General features: G+C 43.6%; 1 long non-coding RNA gene across 2 annotated transcripts; it reads left to right on the top strand.

Annotated features, from left to right (window-relative positions):
• The first annotated feature begins 351 nt into the window (after positions 1-351).
• Positions 352-18,586, top strand: LOC138644725 (uncharacterized). Of its 2 annotated transcripts, none has more exons than XR_011314653.1 (3): positions 352-534; positions 17,326-17,401; positions 17,981-18,586. It is a non-coding gene; the product is annotated as an uncharacterized lncRNA (long non-coding RNA). The 2 variants fall into 2 exon arrangements; XR_011314652.1 differs by having other exon boundaries at positions 17,919-18,586.
• Positions 18,587-19,190: the final 604 nt, after the last annotated feature.

Genomic DNA, 19,190 nt, shown 5'->3' with positions numbered 1-19,190 from the left:
ATCCAAGTATACTGCTGGCCCCCTGAAAGTGAAAGCAAAAAGATATTGACAGTCCTGGTGTAGAGGCACAGAGAAGTAGGCATTTGGAAGGTCAATGCAGGTGAAACAAGCTGCCATGGTTGGGATCTGTGACATAATTGTATGTGGGTTTGGTACCACGGGTGTGAGTAATTTAGTGACTGCATTTATAGCCCTAAGGTCATGAACCATTCTGTACGTGACCCTTTTTCTTTACTGAAAATAGGGGAGTGTTCGCTACAGACTTTGTAGGTTTCATGGCCCCAGAAGCAATTAGATCTGTGATATTCTTCCCTATTACTTCTTCCTGAGCAGCACTTAAAGGGTACTGTTTAACTTGAGGTGGCTTTGCTCTTGGCTTCAAGTTAATCATTACCGGAGGAACTGGCATATGTCCGATATCAGTTTTAGACTCGCCTTCAGGTGGGGAGAGGGAGTCTGATACATGCAGGCACGCCAGTACGTTACATAGTGTGGATTCTGGAATACCAGCTGTCAACTTAACGGTACCGTCAGGTTCGTACATGATATGTGCTTGTATTGCCTGTAGTACGTCAGAACCTGGCAAATTAACAGGTGACTTGTCACTGATCAGTAGCCTTGCGAGACAGGTGTGGTCAACTAAACAGAGGGGCAGTGGTTTAGTCAATTTGCATTCTTGGATCAGTCCCTCAAAACCTTGAGTGTAGAGGGTATCGTCTGATATATCTGATGATTTGACATGTTCCTGGCGGATTACTGTTTTGGCTGCCCCCGAATCCACCAGGAATGGGATTTTTCTACCATCTGGGAGATGTACTGGGACTACCCCTTGGGGGCTTGGGTGTTTGGGTGCCCTAAGGGGGTAGATGTTTATGCGGTTGCCTGTTTCCTATTGTGGGTTTTGGGTTGGGGCGTCCGTCTTGGGCTGAGTCTCTTTTCTGGGTGCCCTGCACGGACGGCTGATGTGCCCCCTTTTCCCACAGTTATAGCACTCAATCTGTCTCGGTCCCTTCTGGTAGGATTTGTCCTGTGCCTCTGAACGTCATTGGAAGCATAATGTATCTGTATTGGCTTTGTCTTCTGATCTAATTCAACCCCTTTTGCCACCCTGTTAAAGAAATGGTTAATCTTCACTTTTATATAACAGAATTACAGAAAAACAAGTATTGCACAAGATTATCAGCTGAGTCTCATTTCCCGGATTTATCTTACATAGTAATGGTCAGAATTTCCCAAAATCCAGAATGTTCAGCCAAAATCTAATAAAACCGCAGACATGCACAACAACTCCCCGCATTCTTTCACCTCATCCATCTTATGACCCAGGATGTTTTTTTTACAACTTATTGTATAAGACATTCCTTTGTGCCAATTTATTATGTAACTCTACATTTCCTTTTGATCTTGGGCCTTTATAAGCCCAGCCCTAAAAATAAAGAGCAGAGACTATTTGGACAGACAACGAGCGTGTGTCTCTCTGATTATTGCTTCATTGCGTAGGTACCTAATAAACAGAACACCTGAGTAGGTTGGAAATCCCTTCTCTAACAACTTGGAGGCCTTCAGCGGGATAATATAATTTCTCCTTCGACATTCATCTTAGACTGAACAATTGACTGCCTCCATCCTGAACAGAAAACCAAATCCCGGGTAAGTGAGTAGATTTATTACTCACACAGTTTTCTCTCCGAGAAAGGAAGCTTTCTAGAGTCAGTCTTTGGGGATATCTAACGGGAAAGCCCTCAGGTAAAAGAAAGTATCTGTTATTTGTTTTGTTGTCTCTTGCTTGACTTTGTCTGTTTTGTTTGTTGTTTGTTTAAGTGCTGTTAACAATTGTTTTTGTTTCATTATGAAGTACGATGATTTTCCATCATTTGTTTTGTCTGTATCTATAACAAGGGTTTCTGTCTGTCTGTCTGTAACGATGTCAATGTATGTTAATATTGTAAATATTGTAATAGAAGTGTCTTGATCCTGCTCTGCTCTGCTGTGCTATACTTGTCCTATGATTGTTCTATATTTCTTTCCTTCTTTATCATTCTTAGGGTACCGTCACACTGAAACGACGCTGCAGCGATACGACGATGTTGATCGCTGCAGCGTCGCTGTTTGGTCGCTGGAGAGCTGTCACACAGACAGCTCTCCAGCGACCAACGATCCCGAAGTCCCCTGGTAACCAGGGTAAACATCGGGTTACTAAGCGCAGGGCCGCGTTTAGTAACCCGATGTTTACCCTGGTTACCAGCGTAAAAGTAAAAAAAACAAACACTACATACTTACCTTCCGCTGTCTGTCCCCGGCGCTCTGCTTTCCTGCACTGACTGTGAGCACAGCGGCCGGAAAGCAGAGCGGTGACGTCACCGCTGTGCTTTCCGGCTGGCTGGCGCTGACACAGGATGCAGGAGGAGTGCAGAGAAGCACAGCGTCGGGGACAGATAGTTGAAGGTAAGTATGTAGTGTTTGTTTTTTTTACTTTTACACTGGTAACCAGGGTAAACATCGGGTTACTAAGCACGGCCCTGCGCTTAGTAACCCGATGTTTACCCTGGTCACCAGTGAAGACATCGCTGAATCGGCATCACACACGCCGATTCAGTGATGTCAGCGGGAGATCCAGCGACGAAATAAAGTTTCAAACGATCTGCTACGACGTACGATTCTCAGCGGGGTCCCTGATCGCAGGAGCGTGTCAGACACAGCGAGATCGTAAGGATATCGCTGGAACGTCACGAATCGTACCGTCGTAGCGATCAAAATGCCACTGTGTGACGGTACCCTTTTTCTGCTTTTGGTTAGTTAATTATATTAGTTGTGTTCATTGGTGCCTTGTCAGTTGATAATTGATAAGTAGTACTGATAGAGCTGTGCTGAACTGTTCTGATTATGCTGTGTTTCTTTCTGATATATTGCTGAATCTATGTTGTGGGGTACGGAGCAGCGCTCATGATGTATGGAGACTAAATGATGTGTGCTTAGTGTATAAATAGCCTTCTCATTAAAAGCAGTGAGTAAGATAAAACTCTCCGGTTAGTTGTTACTTGAAAAAACTTACAGGAAGGTCCCGGGTGGGAGTTTGTAGTGAAGTGGGAAAGAGTACGTGAAGACAATCTATGTGAACATGAATGCTCATTTTTGTATGCAATCCCGTACTCAGATAGGAAATGAATTAGAGGATATAGTGAACCAAGTAAGAGATTCCATAAATAGATGTGATTTATGTTTTTGTCCATTGGCACTAGATCATTTTGATAAAATGTGAGGAGCAAGAAAGTACTAAGTAATGTGTGTATGGATGTAATTGAAAAATCAGACAAATACTTCCCATGAGTGCACTACATGCTGTGTGAAAAGTGTCTATGTTCAGTTCACCAGTTTAGGCGCAGAGAATACTCTTGTCATAGAGTAACTCATCCTCATGGATTGATGAGAAGCTGGGTAGATATATTAGACTCTAGATGGTATATGCCAAGGTGGAAAGATGTCACGGACGAATATTATCTTATTGAACCCGGAGTAGGTTCAGGAATAGACCTTGCATATTCAGAGTCTAGTGAGGACTCATCCAGATGTATGAGGAGTATGTAGCGCTTGTGGTTGGAACTGCGTTGTTCATAGTGATCCCCTTTTACAGGACAGTGTGCATCAGCATCAGGACAGAACAGTGAGTTGCGGTTCAGCTTATTGCTTTGGAAGCAGGATTGCTGGCTATCATAGTAGACCAGTGGGATCCAGCTTATACATAACAGGGCTGAAGACAGGGGTCGCTACCTTTGACAGCTGTTATGGGTGATACATTAACCAGGTCAGGATAGATTACGTATCCGAGATATAAGATAAAGGACCTGGTAGGAAATAAAGCAGATAAGGATACCGCTAATAATTGAAAAGGCAGGAATGCCAAAGGAATGGATGTTTTGATGCGGAGAGATGGAAGCATTTATGTAAGAAGCATGCCACATGGACTGATAAATATGACTATGGGATGCAAGTTGCAGTATGGATCAGAACCTCTGAACGACATGATCCGTATTTTAATACTGAGATGAATGAGGAACATGATGAAGTTACGATGTGAGCATATATGAGAGGCGATTTGCAGCATTCCCCCCCGCAGGCACAGGCAGCCCCCCTTACTGAGTTCAGGGTCTGTGCAGCTCCCTCCGCCCCTGTAACAGGGGGGATGAGATCAGCCCCCTTCCAGCAGCATCCCAGTAAAGAGTGAGACTGCATGGGAAAAGGAAGGTTGATTCCAGCGTCAGTCGCAATGCAAATGCAGGCAGGCTTCCCAGCATACGTTTCCTCTCCTCCTATGCATTTAACTACAAACCAATACCCTGGGCTGCCAAAAGGATCCCCGGATAGTTTTTCCACTCCAGTAAATAGTCCTAGACAGCAGCAGGAAGCCCTTACCTAAGGAAGTGAGGACAGGTTTCACTTACAGACTACCCCTATACCTCCTCCAGGTGACAATAAAGCAGAGTAGACAGCGAATGGAGGTGTATAGGAGATGACCAGTCCAGTGAAGGGTTGTTGGGGGCCACAGAAAACCATTATGCTGCATCTCTGATGGGATGTCGCTAGCTGAGAAAATAAAAGCAGTTCAGGTGAATGCCATAAATGCCATAATACAGGAGATACCAGCAGACAAGAAAACTAGGGAGTCGGGACAGTAATTTCTAGCCAGGTTACTTGTGGTGGCCAGAAAGCAGACAGAGGACTTAGCTTCAGGATTACCAGAAGTATTTTAGGGTTCAGAGGAGCCTATTGACAGATTTTATGATAGATGTACAGCAGTGTTCACAGTCTCAGAGATCATGATTATGACCTGAAGAATTTAGGGAAGCTAGGTTTCTTAAAAATATGTTCCTGACAGGATTAAGAGAAGAGTGAGGCCAGAATGTATCTATGCTACACTCAATCAGTCCCTCCCCATGTTATGGTGAATACACCTCCGGATGTATTTAATAATGCTGTGAAAACTGCGGTGCAGGGGACAGGTATATATCACAGGGGAACAGGTGGAGAGAAAAGGAAAGATGGTTGGAGTTCGCCAAGAGAAGAGTAAACAAAAATAGTGGTCCCCACAGGATGGCAATCACTTTCTCACAATTATAATGCCTGATTGATACATGGGCGAGTCGTACTGATATAAGAAAATGGATATGCCACAACGATTCATGACAGTGAAAACAGTCCAGGGTGTAGGGACAGATGGGGCAGTCCATCCCTTGCATGAAACAGAACCCAAGAATGTGTGAATAGCACGTACCACAGACTTGTGCGCCCAATTGCTGGTCTCAGATAAATGTCCTAAGCTTGATAGGTGCTGATATCCTGAGTGCAATGAATGCAGTTATTAATTGTTTGGAAGAAAAGTATTACTGTTACAGGCCCATTGTCTGGAGCAACCCTCTCCACTATGATGTCGCTAATTTAGCTACATGATGAAAAACTGCAAATTGACAAAGATGAGGACATTCAGCAAATGATCGAGCAAACAGCTGCAGTATGGGTAAAGGATAAGAGAGATGTTGGTTTGTTAAGGATAACACAAGTATCCATCAAATTCAAGCCAGGTACTGTACCGGTGTGTATAAGGCCTCTTTCACACTTCAGTTGTTTGGCGTCAGTCACTACCGACATAGTGACGGATTGACGGATCCGTCACAATTGTTGAGAAAACGGTTCTAACGGATCCGTTTTTTTGACGGATCCGTTACTTGGGGGTTGTCTGGGAAAATTAGATACTTTTCGGAGCATGCGCAATTGAAAAAACGGATTGGGGCGACGGATCCGCTGAAAAAACGGTTGCGGCGGATCCGTCGCCCATAGGCGGCCATTCTATGGAATGGCGGACGCGACGGATCCGTCGCGATCCGCCATTTCGGCGTTGACAAAAAACGTTTCAATGTCCGTCTATTTTCAGAAAACGTCCGCCAAATTTCGACGGATCCGTCGCATGGCGGATGGAATGGACGACCATCCGTCACAATCCGTCGCTAATGCAAGTCTATGGGAAAATAACGGATCCGTCAAAAAAAATGACGGATCCGTTATTTGAGGAAAATGGCGGTTTTAGACTGACGCCAAACAACTGAAGTGTGAAAGAGGCCTTAGACAATATCCCCTGAGCAGAGAGCAACCAGGTATGTTTAATCAAAATAGATTGTTTGCTAATCTTTTTGTACCATGATGGATGTAAGGTTTCAAGAGATAATCAGCGGAAAAAAAAAAGAGGAAAAAAAAATAAGGAGTTTTCTTAGGTCGCTGAATGGGTAAAAGGCCATAAGTACACTGGGACCATCCCTAGGGCTGATCGGTTACTGTAGAGAATGGATTCCCTCTGCATCATAAATCATGCACCCTCTGTTTGATGTGTTGTCAATGTGAAACAAGGGTCAGCCATACCAACTGACCACAGAAGAAAAAGAGGGGTTTAGGGATCGGAAGGAAGCCATTCTCTCAGCCCCAGAACTAGGAATCTCAAGTTATGACCTCCCTTTCCGTTTGTACTGTCATAAATCCTGGGGGACATGTTATGGGTGTACTGTTTTAACACAAATACTTGCCAATATGCAAGAGCCACCAATCCCTAATGTAAATCTAAAGCTTTATGTAAACCTCATAGAGGTTGTGCAATAGTTGATCAACATGAGGTGGTAAAAAGTGAAGCTATATGTTCTAGGATGTCTGCTCGGGAAGCTGAATTGAAAGCACTCGCTGAGGCATGTATAATGGCAGAGCATTTACTGATAGTGCCACGCATTCGGCATTTTCCATGATTGCGGTCCCATGTGGAAGAGCAGAAAGTTTATTGGTTCTTCTGGTAAACCCGTTAAAAAAAGCAGAGTTGGTAGCTCAGCTTCTGAGAGCACTGGAGCTGCCCAAGAGAGTTGCAATAATTAAAGTGCAGGCTCATACTAAGGAGCGCACTAGAGAAGCTGAAGGCAATAATAGAGCTGACATTGTGGCAAAGGCTGCTGCACTACTTCCTCTCCCCGCAGAAATATACACTGTGCAGGTGTCCGGGGGGATGGACCTACAACTAATCCAGAGCCTGTAGATCAGGAAGGATGGCAAAGGCACTCAGGTGCGAAGGAAGAAGATGGACTGAGGAGAGCGGACAGTAAGTACTGCCTTCTTAGGGCACTGTTCCCCATGATGTGCGCTCTCTCTCATGGACTGGCGCATCAGTCTAAAGACGCAATGGTAAGTCAGGTAAAAGCTAATTGGGTGACCCCAGAATTCCATTGTGCTGCTGCTAGATTCGTATAGGAATGCGTAGTCTGTGTATGCCTAAATGTGGGAAAAGTGCACCGCCTGACCATTGTACCTGCTCCAGCTACCTCAAATTAATTTCATACAGCTTTTAAAGGTAGGCATCTATGAATATGTGTTGGTATATATCGACTAGGTGACATATTTTATAGTATAACTGATTATTTATTTGATGCTCTAAATGTTGAATCAGCCTACATGAAACAGCTTGTAGTTATTATTAATCATCATCATTCTATAGTACATAATTATCTAACCCCTTTTGTCACCCGTACCAATTCCTCTATTTGGCATATTCTACAGTCGGGCTTAGCTGCCTGGACCTTCTGCCTAAGCTGTGGTTTAAGCCCTGCTATAAATGCCCCCAAAAAACCTCCCTACCTGCTTCTCCCATGTCTTCATAACCCAAATCTGCGTGTCTGAGTTTCAAGTTCCCCCAGAAGTTTTCTACTGTGTCATTAGGACCTTGCACTACATCCAGTAGGGAAATTGTGGATTCCCCCACCTTTTCCTGGCACCATGTATGTAGACCCCGTAGGAAGTGTAACCCCAAATCTACAGTTCTGACATACTGCGCTCCCAACTCTCGTTCTAAACAATATGATCTCCCTGCCCTAGTTATTGCCTCCAGAACTGTCGCCATCCTTGCGTCCCCTATTTTCACCCTTAACCCCTTTCTTGGACGTACTATCCCGTCGAGGTGACCTGGGCCTATCTGACCCTCGACGGGATAGTACGTCATAGCGATCGGCCGCGCTCTCGGGGGGAGCGCGGCCGATCGCGGCCAGGTGTCAGCTGCCTATCGCAGCTGACATCCGGCGCTATGTGCCAGGAGCAGTCATGGACCGCCCCCGGCACATAAACCCCCGGCACACCGCGATCAAACATGATCGCGGTGTGCCGGGGCTATAGGGAAGCATCGCGCAGGGAGGTGGCTCCCTGCGGGCTTCCCTGAGACCCCCACAGCAACGCGATGTGATCGCGTTGCTGCGAGGGTCTCTAACCTCCTCCTCTTCCTTGCAAGCCCGGATCCAAGATGGCCGCGGCATCCGGGTCCTGCAGGGAAGGAGGTGGCTTCACAGCGCCTGCTCAGAGCAGGCACTGTGAAGCCTGGAGCTGTGCATGTCAGATCGCTGATCTGACACCATGCACAGCAAAGTGTCAGATCAGCGATCTTACACTATAACATGATGCCCTCCCCTGGGGCAATGTTATAGTGTAAAAAAAAAATGTTCCAATGTGTAAAAAAAATTAAAAAAAAAATCCAAAAAAATTCCCTCCCCCCAAAAAAATATTGTTTCTTTATCTAAATAAAAAAACAATAAAAGTACACATATTTAGTATCGCCGCGTCCGTAACGACCCCACCTATAAAACTATATCACTAGTTAACGCCTTCAGTGAACACCATTAAAAAAAAAAACGAGGCAAAAAACAACGCTTTATTATCATACTGCCAAACAAAAAGTGGAATAACACGCAATCAAAAAGACGGATATAAATAACCATGGTACCGCTGAAAACGCCATTTTGTCCCGCAAAAAACGAGCTGCCACACAGCATCATCAGCAAAAAAATAAAAAAGTTATAGTCCTCAGATTAAAGCGATGCAAAAATAATTATTTTTTCTACGGTATAAACACCTCCCCCAAAAGAAGTTCATGAATAGCTGGTTTTTGGTCATTCTGCCTCACAAAAATCAGAATAAAAAAAGATCAAAAAGTGTCACGTGCCCGAAAATGTTACCAATAAAAACGTCAACTCGTCCCGCAAAAAAAAAAAAGACCTCACATGACTCTGTGGACTCAAATATGGAAAAATTATAGCTCTCAAAATGTGGTAACGCAAAAAATATTTTTTGCAATAAAAAGCATCTTTCAGTGTGTGACGGCTGCCAATCATAAAAATCCGCTAAATAACCCGCTATAAAAGTAAATCAAACCCCACTTCATCACCCACTTAGTTAGGGAAAAATAAAAAAAATAAAAAAAATGTATTTATTTCCATTTTCCCATTAGGGTTAGGGCTAAGGTTAGGGTTAGGGCTAGGGTTACGGTTAGGGTTAGGGCTAGAGTTAGGGTTAGAGCTAGGGTTAAGGCTAAAGTTAGGGTTGGGGCTAAAGTTAGGGTTAGGGTTGGGGCTCAAGTTAGGGGTTGGATTACATTTACGGTTGGGAATAGGGTTGGGATTAGGGTTAGGGGTGTGTCTGGGTTAGAGGTGTGGTTAGGGTTACCGTTGGGATTAGGGTTAGGGGTGTGTTTGCATTAGGGTTTCAGTTATAATTGGGGGGTGTCCACTGTTTAGGCACATCAGGGGCTCTCCAAACGCGACATGGCGTCCGATCTCAATTCCAGGCAATTCTGCGTTGAAAAAGTAAAACAGTGCTCCTTCCCTTCCGAGATCTCCTGTGTGCCCAAACAGGGGTTTACCCCAACATATGGGGTATCAGCGTAGTCAGGACAAATTGGACAACAACTTTTGGGGTCCAATTTCTCCTGTTACCCTTGGGAAAATACAAAGCTGGGGGCTAAAAAATAATTTTTGTGGGAAAAAAACGATTTTTTATTTTCATGGCTCTACGTTATAAACTGTAGTGAAACACTTGGGGGCTCAAAGTTCTCACAACACATCTAGATAAGTTCCTTGGGGGATCTAGTTTCCAATATGGGGTCACTTGTGGGAGGTTTCTACTGTTTAGGTACATTAGGGGCTCTGCAAACGCAGTGTGACGCCTGCAGACCATTCCATCTAATTCTGCATTCCAAATGGCGCTCCTTCCCTTCCGAGCCCTCCCATGCGCCCAAACAGTGGTTCCCACCACATATGGGGTATCAGCGTACTCAGGACAAATTGGACAACAACATTTAGGTTCCAATTTCTCCTGTTACCCTTGGAAAAATACAAAACTGGGGGCTAAAAAATAATTTTTGTGGAAAAAAAATATTTTTTATTTGCACGGCTCTGCGTTATACACTGTAGTGAAACACATGGGGGTTCAAAGCTCTCACAACACATCTAGATGAGTTCCTTAGGGGGTCTACTTTCCAAAATGGTGTCACTTGTGGGGGGTTTCTACTGTTTAGGTACATTAGGGGCTCTGCAAACGCAATGTGACGCCTGCAAACCATTCCATCTAGGTCTGCATTCCAAATGGCACTCCTTCCCTTCCGAGCCATCCCATGCACCCAAACGGTGGTTCCCCCCACATATGGAGTATCAGCGCAATTTTGGGGTCCAATTTCTCCTGTTATCCTCGGGAAAATACAAAACTGGGGGCTAAAAAATAATTTTTGTGGGAAAAAATGTTTGTTTTATTTTTACGGCTCTGCATTATAAACTTCTGTGAAGCCATTGGTGGGTCAAAGTGCTCACCACACATCCATGCGCCCAAACAGTGGTTTACCCCCACATATGGGGTATCAGCGTACTCAGGACAAATTGTATAACAACTTTTAGGGTCCAATTTCTTCTCTTACCCTTGGGAAAATAAAAAATTGGGGGCAAAAAGATGATTTTTGTGAAAAAATATGATTTTTTATTTTTACGGTTCTGCATTATAAACTTCTGTGAAGCACTTGGTGGGTGAAAGTGCTCACCACACCTCTAGATAAGTTCCTTAGGGGGTCTACTTTCCAAAATGGTGTCACTTGTGGGGGGTTTCAATGTTTAGGCACATCAGGGGCTCTCCAAACACAACGTGGCGTCCCATCTCAATTCCAGTCAATTTTGCATTGAAAAGTCAAATGGCGCTGCTTTCCTTCCGAGCTCTGCCATGCGCCCAAACAGTGGTTTACCCCCACATATGGGGTATCAACGTACTCAGGACAAATTGTACAACAACTTTCGGTGTCCATTTTCTCCTGTTACCCTTGGTAAAATAAAACAAATTGGAGCTGAAATAAATTTTGTGTGAAAAAAAGTTAAATGTTCATTTTTATTTAAACATTCCAAAAATTCCTGTAAAACACCTGAAGGGTTAATAAACTTCTTGAATATGGTTTTGAACACCTTGAGGGCTGCAGTTTTTAGAATGGTGTCACACTTGGGTATTTTCTATCATATAGACCCCTCAAAATGACTTCAAATGAGATGTGGTCACTAAAAAAAAAAATGGTGTTGTAAAAATGAGAAATTGCTGGTCAACTTTTAACCCTTATAACTCCCTAACAAAAAAAAATTTTGGTTCCAAAATTGTGCTGATGTAAAGTAGACATGTGGGAAATGTTACTTATTAAGTATTTTGCATGACCTATCTCTGTGATTTAAGGGCATAAAAATTCAAATTTGGAAAATTGCAAAATTTTCAAAATTTTCGCCAAATTTCCATTTTTTTCTCAAATAAACGCAAGTTATATCAAATACATTTTACCACTATCATGAAGTACAATATCTCTCGAGAAAACAATGTCAGAATCGCCAAGATCCGTTGAAGCGTTCCAGAGTTATAACCTCATACAGGGACAGTGGTCAGAATTGTAAAAATTGGCCCGGTCATTAACGTGCAAACCACCCTCGGGGCTTAAGGGGTTAAGTATCACTTAGGATATTTTACGGTTCTTTGCCAAACAATATGAGCTGGCCATGTAAGAAGACTCGACTATAGCATACCTGGAATCCGGTCTGCAGACTGTGAGACAGATGGAGACACAGAGAGATTGTAAGAAGCTAAGGTTCTTACTGTTAGGAGTCGAGTTCCCGCCGCTGCACAGGGGGAATTTCGAAACATGTCTGCTGCGGTCTCCCATTCTCCATCGGCCGCAGTGGAGCCTGCTCAGTGGAGACGTCAGTCCCAGCGTCTCACTGAATCTGATACTGTGCAAAGGGTTACCGCTGCCTCTCCAGGCTCTGCTATTGCACCCTGCACTGGTCTGCGGCGAGCAGGCTTTTCTGGGACTAAGTCCTGCTTTGCACACACTGAGCATGCCCAGGGTAAGATCTCTCAGTGGAGATCAAGGATCACATGCTCAGGTACTGCAGCAACTTCCATTAGTCCTCCAGGAAGGCCCTGTACCTGATCGAGTTCTGTGGCAGCCTTCCATTGGTCCTTCTGGGAAGGTCCTGAAGTTGCCACAGCTATAAAAGGTTCTCATGACCGCACGGCCATGCGCTAGTATCAAACATGTACAAGCTCAGCGCCAGTGTGGTCGTGTGTGTGGTCAGGGACCAGGCTGATATAAGCCCCTAGAATGCAGGCACCTCCGGCGAGGAGTTTTGTGTGTATGCAGGCAGGGACCCGGCTGAAATAAGCCCCTAGAATGCTGGCACCTCCGGCGAGAAGTTTGTGTGAATTCAGGGCTGGTTAATAGCCATTAAAATTCCGGCTCCACCAGAGAGGAGCTGTGTGTTGGTTGGACTGCATGGCCACTATCGGCTCTACACAGTAGCTGTGTCCCCTGTGAGCTAAACAGGGCACAGCGTTCTCTTTACTACGGGCTCTGTGAAGTAACAGAGTTTGATTGTACTAATTTGCTTTGCCGCCTTGCTTAGCAGCAGGTTCTTTCCTGCACGGTGGATCCCAGGTTGCGAACGCACCTATCTCACCTAATAAATATATTCGGTGCGTTCTGCCAACCCTAACACTTACCTTCACCGGTGATGTTGTCTGTGCTCCCCTCTGACCCTCAGGTCTGTTTGCTGCTGGGTTCCCTATATTGGAGGGTCTTCTGTTTCGGCCAGCCCACCCAGGGACACCAAGATGTTAGGGTGGTCTGCAAGTCAGACCCTCAGGGATATTGGATGGTTGCCAGATATGAGGATGCTCGAGCAATGATGGGACAGAGACAGACGTAATCTGTTTCAGATGCCATAAGGTTTACTGGTTATGTGCAGTCAGTTATATACACTTTTGAGTAGGGGTATACATTATGTTTATGCGCGAATCAGCTATTTATTACATATGAGATCATTCTTAATTCATCAGGTGATCCTTACATAAGAAGTGAACTGTGGATCGACACCCAAAGGTACATCTTGATTAGCCTCTCCCTTGTCAGCAATTACAGGTCAAAATGACTTAGCAAAGCTGGACACGCCTGGACATATCCTGCTAGACTAGAAAGTATATATGTGAATCAAATGATAAATCAAGGTGGTCCCTGATTTCCCCATCAGACGTTTCCTGTAGTTCTTGACCAAGTTTGCGCGCACTGCAGCAGGGATTTTGGCCCACTCCTCCATACAGATCTTGTCCAGATCTTTCACGTTTCGGTGCTGTCGTTGGGTAATATTGAGTTTCAGCTCCCTCCCTTCCTATTGAGTTGAGGTCTGCAGACTAGCTAGGCCACTCCAGGATGTTGAAATACTTCTTATGGAGCTACTCCTTAGTTGCCCTGACTGTGCTCCGGGACATTGTCATACTTGAATACCCAGCCACTACACATGTTCAATGCTCTTACTGAGGGAAGATGGTTGTAGATAAAGCAATCTTGCAATACATGACCCCATCATCCTCTCTTCAATACGATGCAGTTGTCCTGTTCCCTGTGCAAAAGATCACCCCCAAAGTATGGTTTTCCCCACAATTGTTCACGTTTGTATGGTGTTTTTGGGGTTGTACGAATTTTACTTCTTCCTCCAAACACAGCGAGTAGAGTTGATACCAAAAAGTTCTATTTTGGTCTCATCTGACCACATGACCTTCTCCCATGCCTCCTGTGGATCATCCAGATGGTAATTGGTGAGCTTCAAACAGGCCTGAACATGTGCTGTCGTGAGCAGGGAGACCTTGCGTGCCCTGCAGGATTTTAATCCATGACGCGGCAGTGTGCTACTAATAGTAATGTTTGAGAATGTGGTCCACGCTCTCTTCAGGTCATTGGCCAGGTCCTCCCTTGTAGTTCTGGGCTGATTCTTGACCTTTTTTAGAATAATCTTTATCCCATGAGGTGAGATCATGCTTGGAGCTTCAGACCAAGGAAGATTGTCATATTGTGTTTCTTCCATTTTGTAATAATTGCGCCAACAGTTGTTGCCTTCTCACCTAAGCTGCTTACCTATTGTCTTCCTTTATAAACAAACCCTCCACAAAAACAGAAGGAAAAGGAATGTTTAGACTAAATAATATTTTTATTATATTCCAACAATCCACACATTAATAACAATAAAAGGATGCCACAAATAAAAAAAAGAGACAGGTATAATTTTGCTGCCCACCAATAATTATAATTTGTGCACCTTTTCATGCTGTTCATACCTATTTATTTTTTGCAAACATTAGATACATGCACTAAGGCACTTTCAGGGTTTCTCATGTGAATATCGTTTACATTTTCTTAGTTCCCACTTGGAGATATATTTATCTGCATTTTGGAAACCGGTTTACATATACTGTGACACTTTTTGTGCCTTTCGGTCATTGTTCCCATGTGTTCTTAATTGCGGTATACCTTATTTTGCACTATGGCATTATACTAAGGACCTGCAGTTTTGATACACATTGGTTGCACAGATTTTTTCTGATATTGTTGTAAATAAAAAGGAATCTCCTATTTTGGTAAAATGTATATGTGACCGCTTTGTGTTGGGCTTTGATTTATTAATTGTTGTTGGGCAGCAAAAATATCCCTGTCTCTTTTTTGACTTGAGGCATCCTTTTATTGTTATTAATGTATAGATTGTTGGAATTTAATAAAAATATTATTTAGTTTATACATTCCTTGTCCTTCTGTTTTTATGGAGGGTTTGTTTATAAAGATAGAGATATAGGAGTGTGACTCCAGTGTGTTTAAGGACTAAAGGTACCTTCACACATAACGATATTGTTAACGATATCGTTGCTTTTTGTGATGTAGCAACGATATCGTTAAGGAAATCGTTATGTGTGACAGCGACCAACGATCAGGCCCCTGCTGGGAGATCGTTGGTCGCTGAACAAAGTCCAGAACTTTATTTCGTCGCTGGATCTCCCGTGAAACATCGCTGGATCGGCGTGTGTGACACCGATCCAGCGATGTCTTCACTGGTAACCAGGGTAAATATCGGGTTACTAAGCGCAGGGCCGCGCTTAGTAACCCGATGTTTACCCTGGTTACCAGCGTAAAAGTAAAAAAAAAAAACAGTACATACTTACCTACCGCTGTCTGTCCCCGGCGCTGTGCTTCTCTGGTCTGGCTGTGAGCGTCGGTCAGCCGGAAAGCAGAGCGGTGACGTCACCGCTCTGCTTTCCGGCCGCTGTGCTCACAGCCAGACCAGAGAAGCAGAGCGCCGAGGACAGACAGCGGTAGGTAAGTATGTAGTGTTTGTTTTTTTTTTACTTTTACGCTGGTAACCAGGGTAAACATCGGGTTACTAAGCGCGGCCCTGCGCTTAGTTACCCGATGTTTACCCTGGTTACCCGGGGACTTCGGGATCGTTGGTCGCTGGAGAGCTGTCTGTGTGACAGCTCTCCAGCGACCAAACAGCGACGCTGCAGCGATCGACATCGTTGTCGGTATCGCTGCAGCATCGCTTAATGTGAAGGGGCCTTAACATGTATACTTACCTATTGTCCTGTAGCCCATCCCAGCCTTGTACAAGTCTACAATTTTGTCCCTGGTGTCCTTAGAGAGCTCTTTGGTCTTGGCCATAGTGGAGAGGTTGGAGTGTGATTGAGTGTGTGGACAGGTGCCTTTTATACAGGTAACGAGGTGAAACAGGTGCAATTAATACAGATAATGAGTGCAGAGTAGGGGGGCTTCTTAAGTAAAAATTAACAGGTGTGTGAGGGATAGAATTCTTGCGGGTTGGTAGCTGATCAAATACTTATTTCATGCAATAAAATTAAATTTAATTATGTAAAAATCATACAATGTGATTTTCTAGTTTTTATTTTTAGATTCTGTCTCACAGTTAAAGTGTACCTATGATAAAAATTACAGACCTCTCCATTTTTTTGTAGGTGGGAAAACTTGCAAAATCGGTAGTGTATCAAATACTTTCACCACTGTATATATATATATATATATATATATATATATATATATATACACTGTATATATATACTGTATATATATATACATTTATAGGAGCTGATCTGCAGTTCTCAATTAGAAGACATTGATGGCCTATCCAAGCGATAGGTCATTAATAGATAAGTGGGGAACTGACACTAGTCAGCTATTATGAGTTCCGTCACTGGCTGGGTGAATACACATTGAACGGAGCTGCACATTTCCAGTCACTGTGTGGTGCTGCAGAGTACTGCACATCCACCCATTACGATTTAATCGGGTGTCACAGTCTGACCGATTAGATATTGATGGCCTAACCTATGTATATGCCATCAATGAATATTGATCCTGGACAACCCTTTTAATCAAGCCATGGGCTGGTGTACTTTTCTGGCATAATTTATGCCATGTAGAATTCTCCTTGCCCCATCACGTCCCAGCACTGCCCACTTTAGCAGAGCTGGCCAAGACAGGTTGTAAAATCTCTAAAAGACACAAAACTTCGAGTTACGTGAAAATGTTGACATTTCATGGTGTTTCACTACAAAATCCTGGGAAAAACTCTGTGATAAATTGGGGCTGTATAATTTTTGAACCACTGGGCATTTTCAAAGTTTTTTTTTGGATCACCATCCTAAAAACCTTTGTGTTTTATCTTTTTTTTGGACCATCTTGTTCACACTCATCTTTTATCCCAGTATCCAGCAATGCTTTGGCTATTCTGTCTTTTTAAACTGTTGCAAGAAATTGGGCGAGGGGATAGATTTCACCAAATATAATACTTTGTCTCGGCCTATTCTCATCTTCTTTGGGTTCATATTGTATAAAACGCAATCAATGACCTCTATCGTGTGTGTGTCTTGTGGAGACGTTTGCGGAGTTACAGTGTGGGAGCGAAATGGGGGATTATTGTTTCTGGATATTCCATAGATCACGGTTGGGTGATGTTTAGCTCATTTATTGATAGACAATGTTGGGGACAATTTTATGTTTAAAATGGTGCTGGAAGAGGTCCAGCGTGACCTTGACTTATAAAACTGTTAAATAAAAGTTTTACTCTTAAGGATATTCCGTCTCAGCAGCGCATTAGTGATACCTTCCTCGTTTTTCCTTTCACCAAGTGTCGTCCTCCCTACCGGTATCTGTGCAGCAGCTGATGTATGCTATTTATGAGTTGCCATCAAGCAACTCAGCAAGGTGAGTGTATCTCGTATCTCTCCTTTACCTGACACTCGTGTGTTTTGAGATAAGACCCTATTGCCTTTTGTTTCTTCCTAGCTCTTTTCCACGTTTCATGGATGTTTGATGTTATTACATGGACGGTGCCACATACTTGTTCCATAAGGATTTTGGGATGGGGAAGAGGTTTACATCACAGCTACTGATGATAATTAGACAGCTCTGAGCGTATACTTATATTAAAATATTTAGCGAGTATAAAGTTGTGGATAATTACCGTGTCATTCCTGCAGGTTGAAATGATACAAGCCTTAGATGCACATGTGATGCTGTGCTGATGTATAATGGGAGTGATAGCAAAACTTGGTGAAATCTGAGGTTGAATATTAAGGCTAAGGAGAAGCAAAGGGGGGGACTGAACTGTAGGAAACTGAGTACACTTTATATAAAACTTCTGAGTGTGACAAGGGTGGTGTAGTGATGGGAAAAATAACTCGACTACTTCTATTATTATGAATTTTGTTCTTTATTCCAGACATGGTTTAATTATCTAAACCAATTTAGCATTTTGATTATGTACGTCTGAAAACATTCTAGAGAGAAGAAGATGGATTTCACACTGACAGCATCATTTGATGAGGCATGTTGGCCGCTGATGTTGATATGGGAGAGGATTAACCATGGATATACATCGGATTCTCCCCCGAAGTCATTGGGGTTCCAAAAAGGAGGCTTTGGATACCAAATGTGGGTTTTTAGCTCGAACAATGAAAAATATTCTGTTTTCTGGGACACTTCTTGCTCATACTGGAAAGTGCACACTCCATTCGGCCCTGTTTTATATTTCATTGGACCTCTGTTTATTGATGGAACAAGCAAAGGATTACATGTGCCGCCATCATTTACTGTCATTGTATCAGGTACAGATGTTTTAATACCTGCTCGAGTTTCAACGGTGTCTAAACAAATATTAAAAGTTACCAGCTTTGTTGTAAACTCGATTATGGATGATAAACGCATTTGATGTATAAAAAAATGTATTTTTTGATATATTTTATTGCAAATGTATGTTTTTCCCTGAATGTCAAAGTGTCAATATTTCTTACGTTGGTATTTCATGTCATCAACAAATAGTTAATAGCATTTATATGCATTTACACGCTGTTAAAAATATTGAGGAAAGCATCATTTACAACATTTAAACACATAGTATGGCACCATTTTATGTTCAGAGTGCAGGCCCACTTAAAGTGCTAAGTGCTGCTGGACATGCATGCCCAGACTCTCTCCTCCAGTAGCATTATAGTATACCTGAGAAAAGTCATTGTGCAAGGGAAGTTAAAGGGGCCATACTGTCTGCAGCCAGAAGGGGAAGGAGACTGATTCTTTGCAGATGCGGCACCCAATAGCACAGATTAGTAACAGCTAAGAGAAGGGGGCAGGACAGCTGAGCTGACAGCACAATGAGAAGGGAGCTGACAAAAGTCTTTGTAATGAGATAAAGCTCAGCTATACTTTACTGCCCCTCACCCATAAGGCTAGGTTCATATTGCGTTAATGTAACCGCGCTAACGGACAGCGTTGCACGGCGAAATTAACACCGTGCAACGCGTCCGTTAGCGCGCCCATTAACAGCAATGGTGACGCGCATCACTAGCGCGTGCCATTTTCGGCACGCGCTAGCGATGTGCCGGTGTTTTGTGGCGCGCCGCAGACGCTGCTTGCAGCGTCCGCGGCGCGCCCGAGGTCCGTTCCCCGCTCTCGCAGATCGGAGATCTGCGAGAGCGGGGACGTTTAATGTGACCCC

The sequence above is a fragment of the Ranitomeya imitator genome, chromosome 7 (genome assembly GCF_032444005.1).
Source record: "Ranitomeya imitator isolate aRanImi1 chromosome 7, aRanImi1.pri, whole genome shotgun sequence".
NCBI classification, from domain to species: Eukaryota; Metazoa; Chordata; class Amphibia; order Anura; family Dendrobatidae; genus Ranitomeya; species Ranitomeya imitator.
This window is presented reverse-complemented; position numbering and strand designations above follow the sequence as displayed.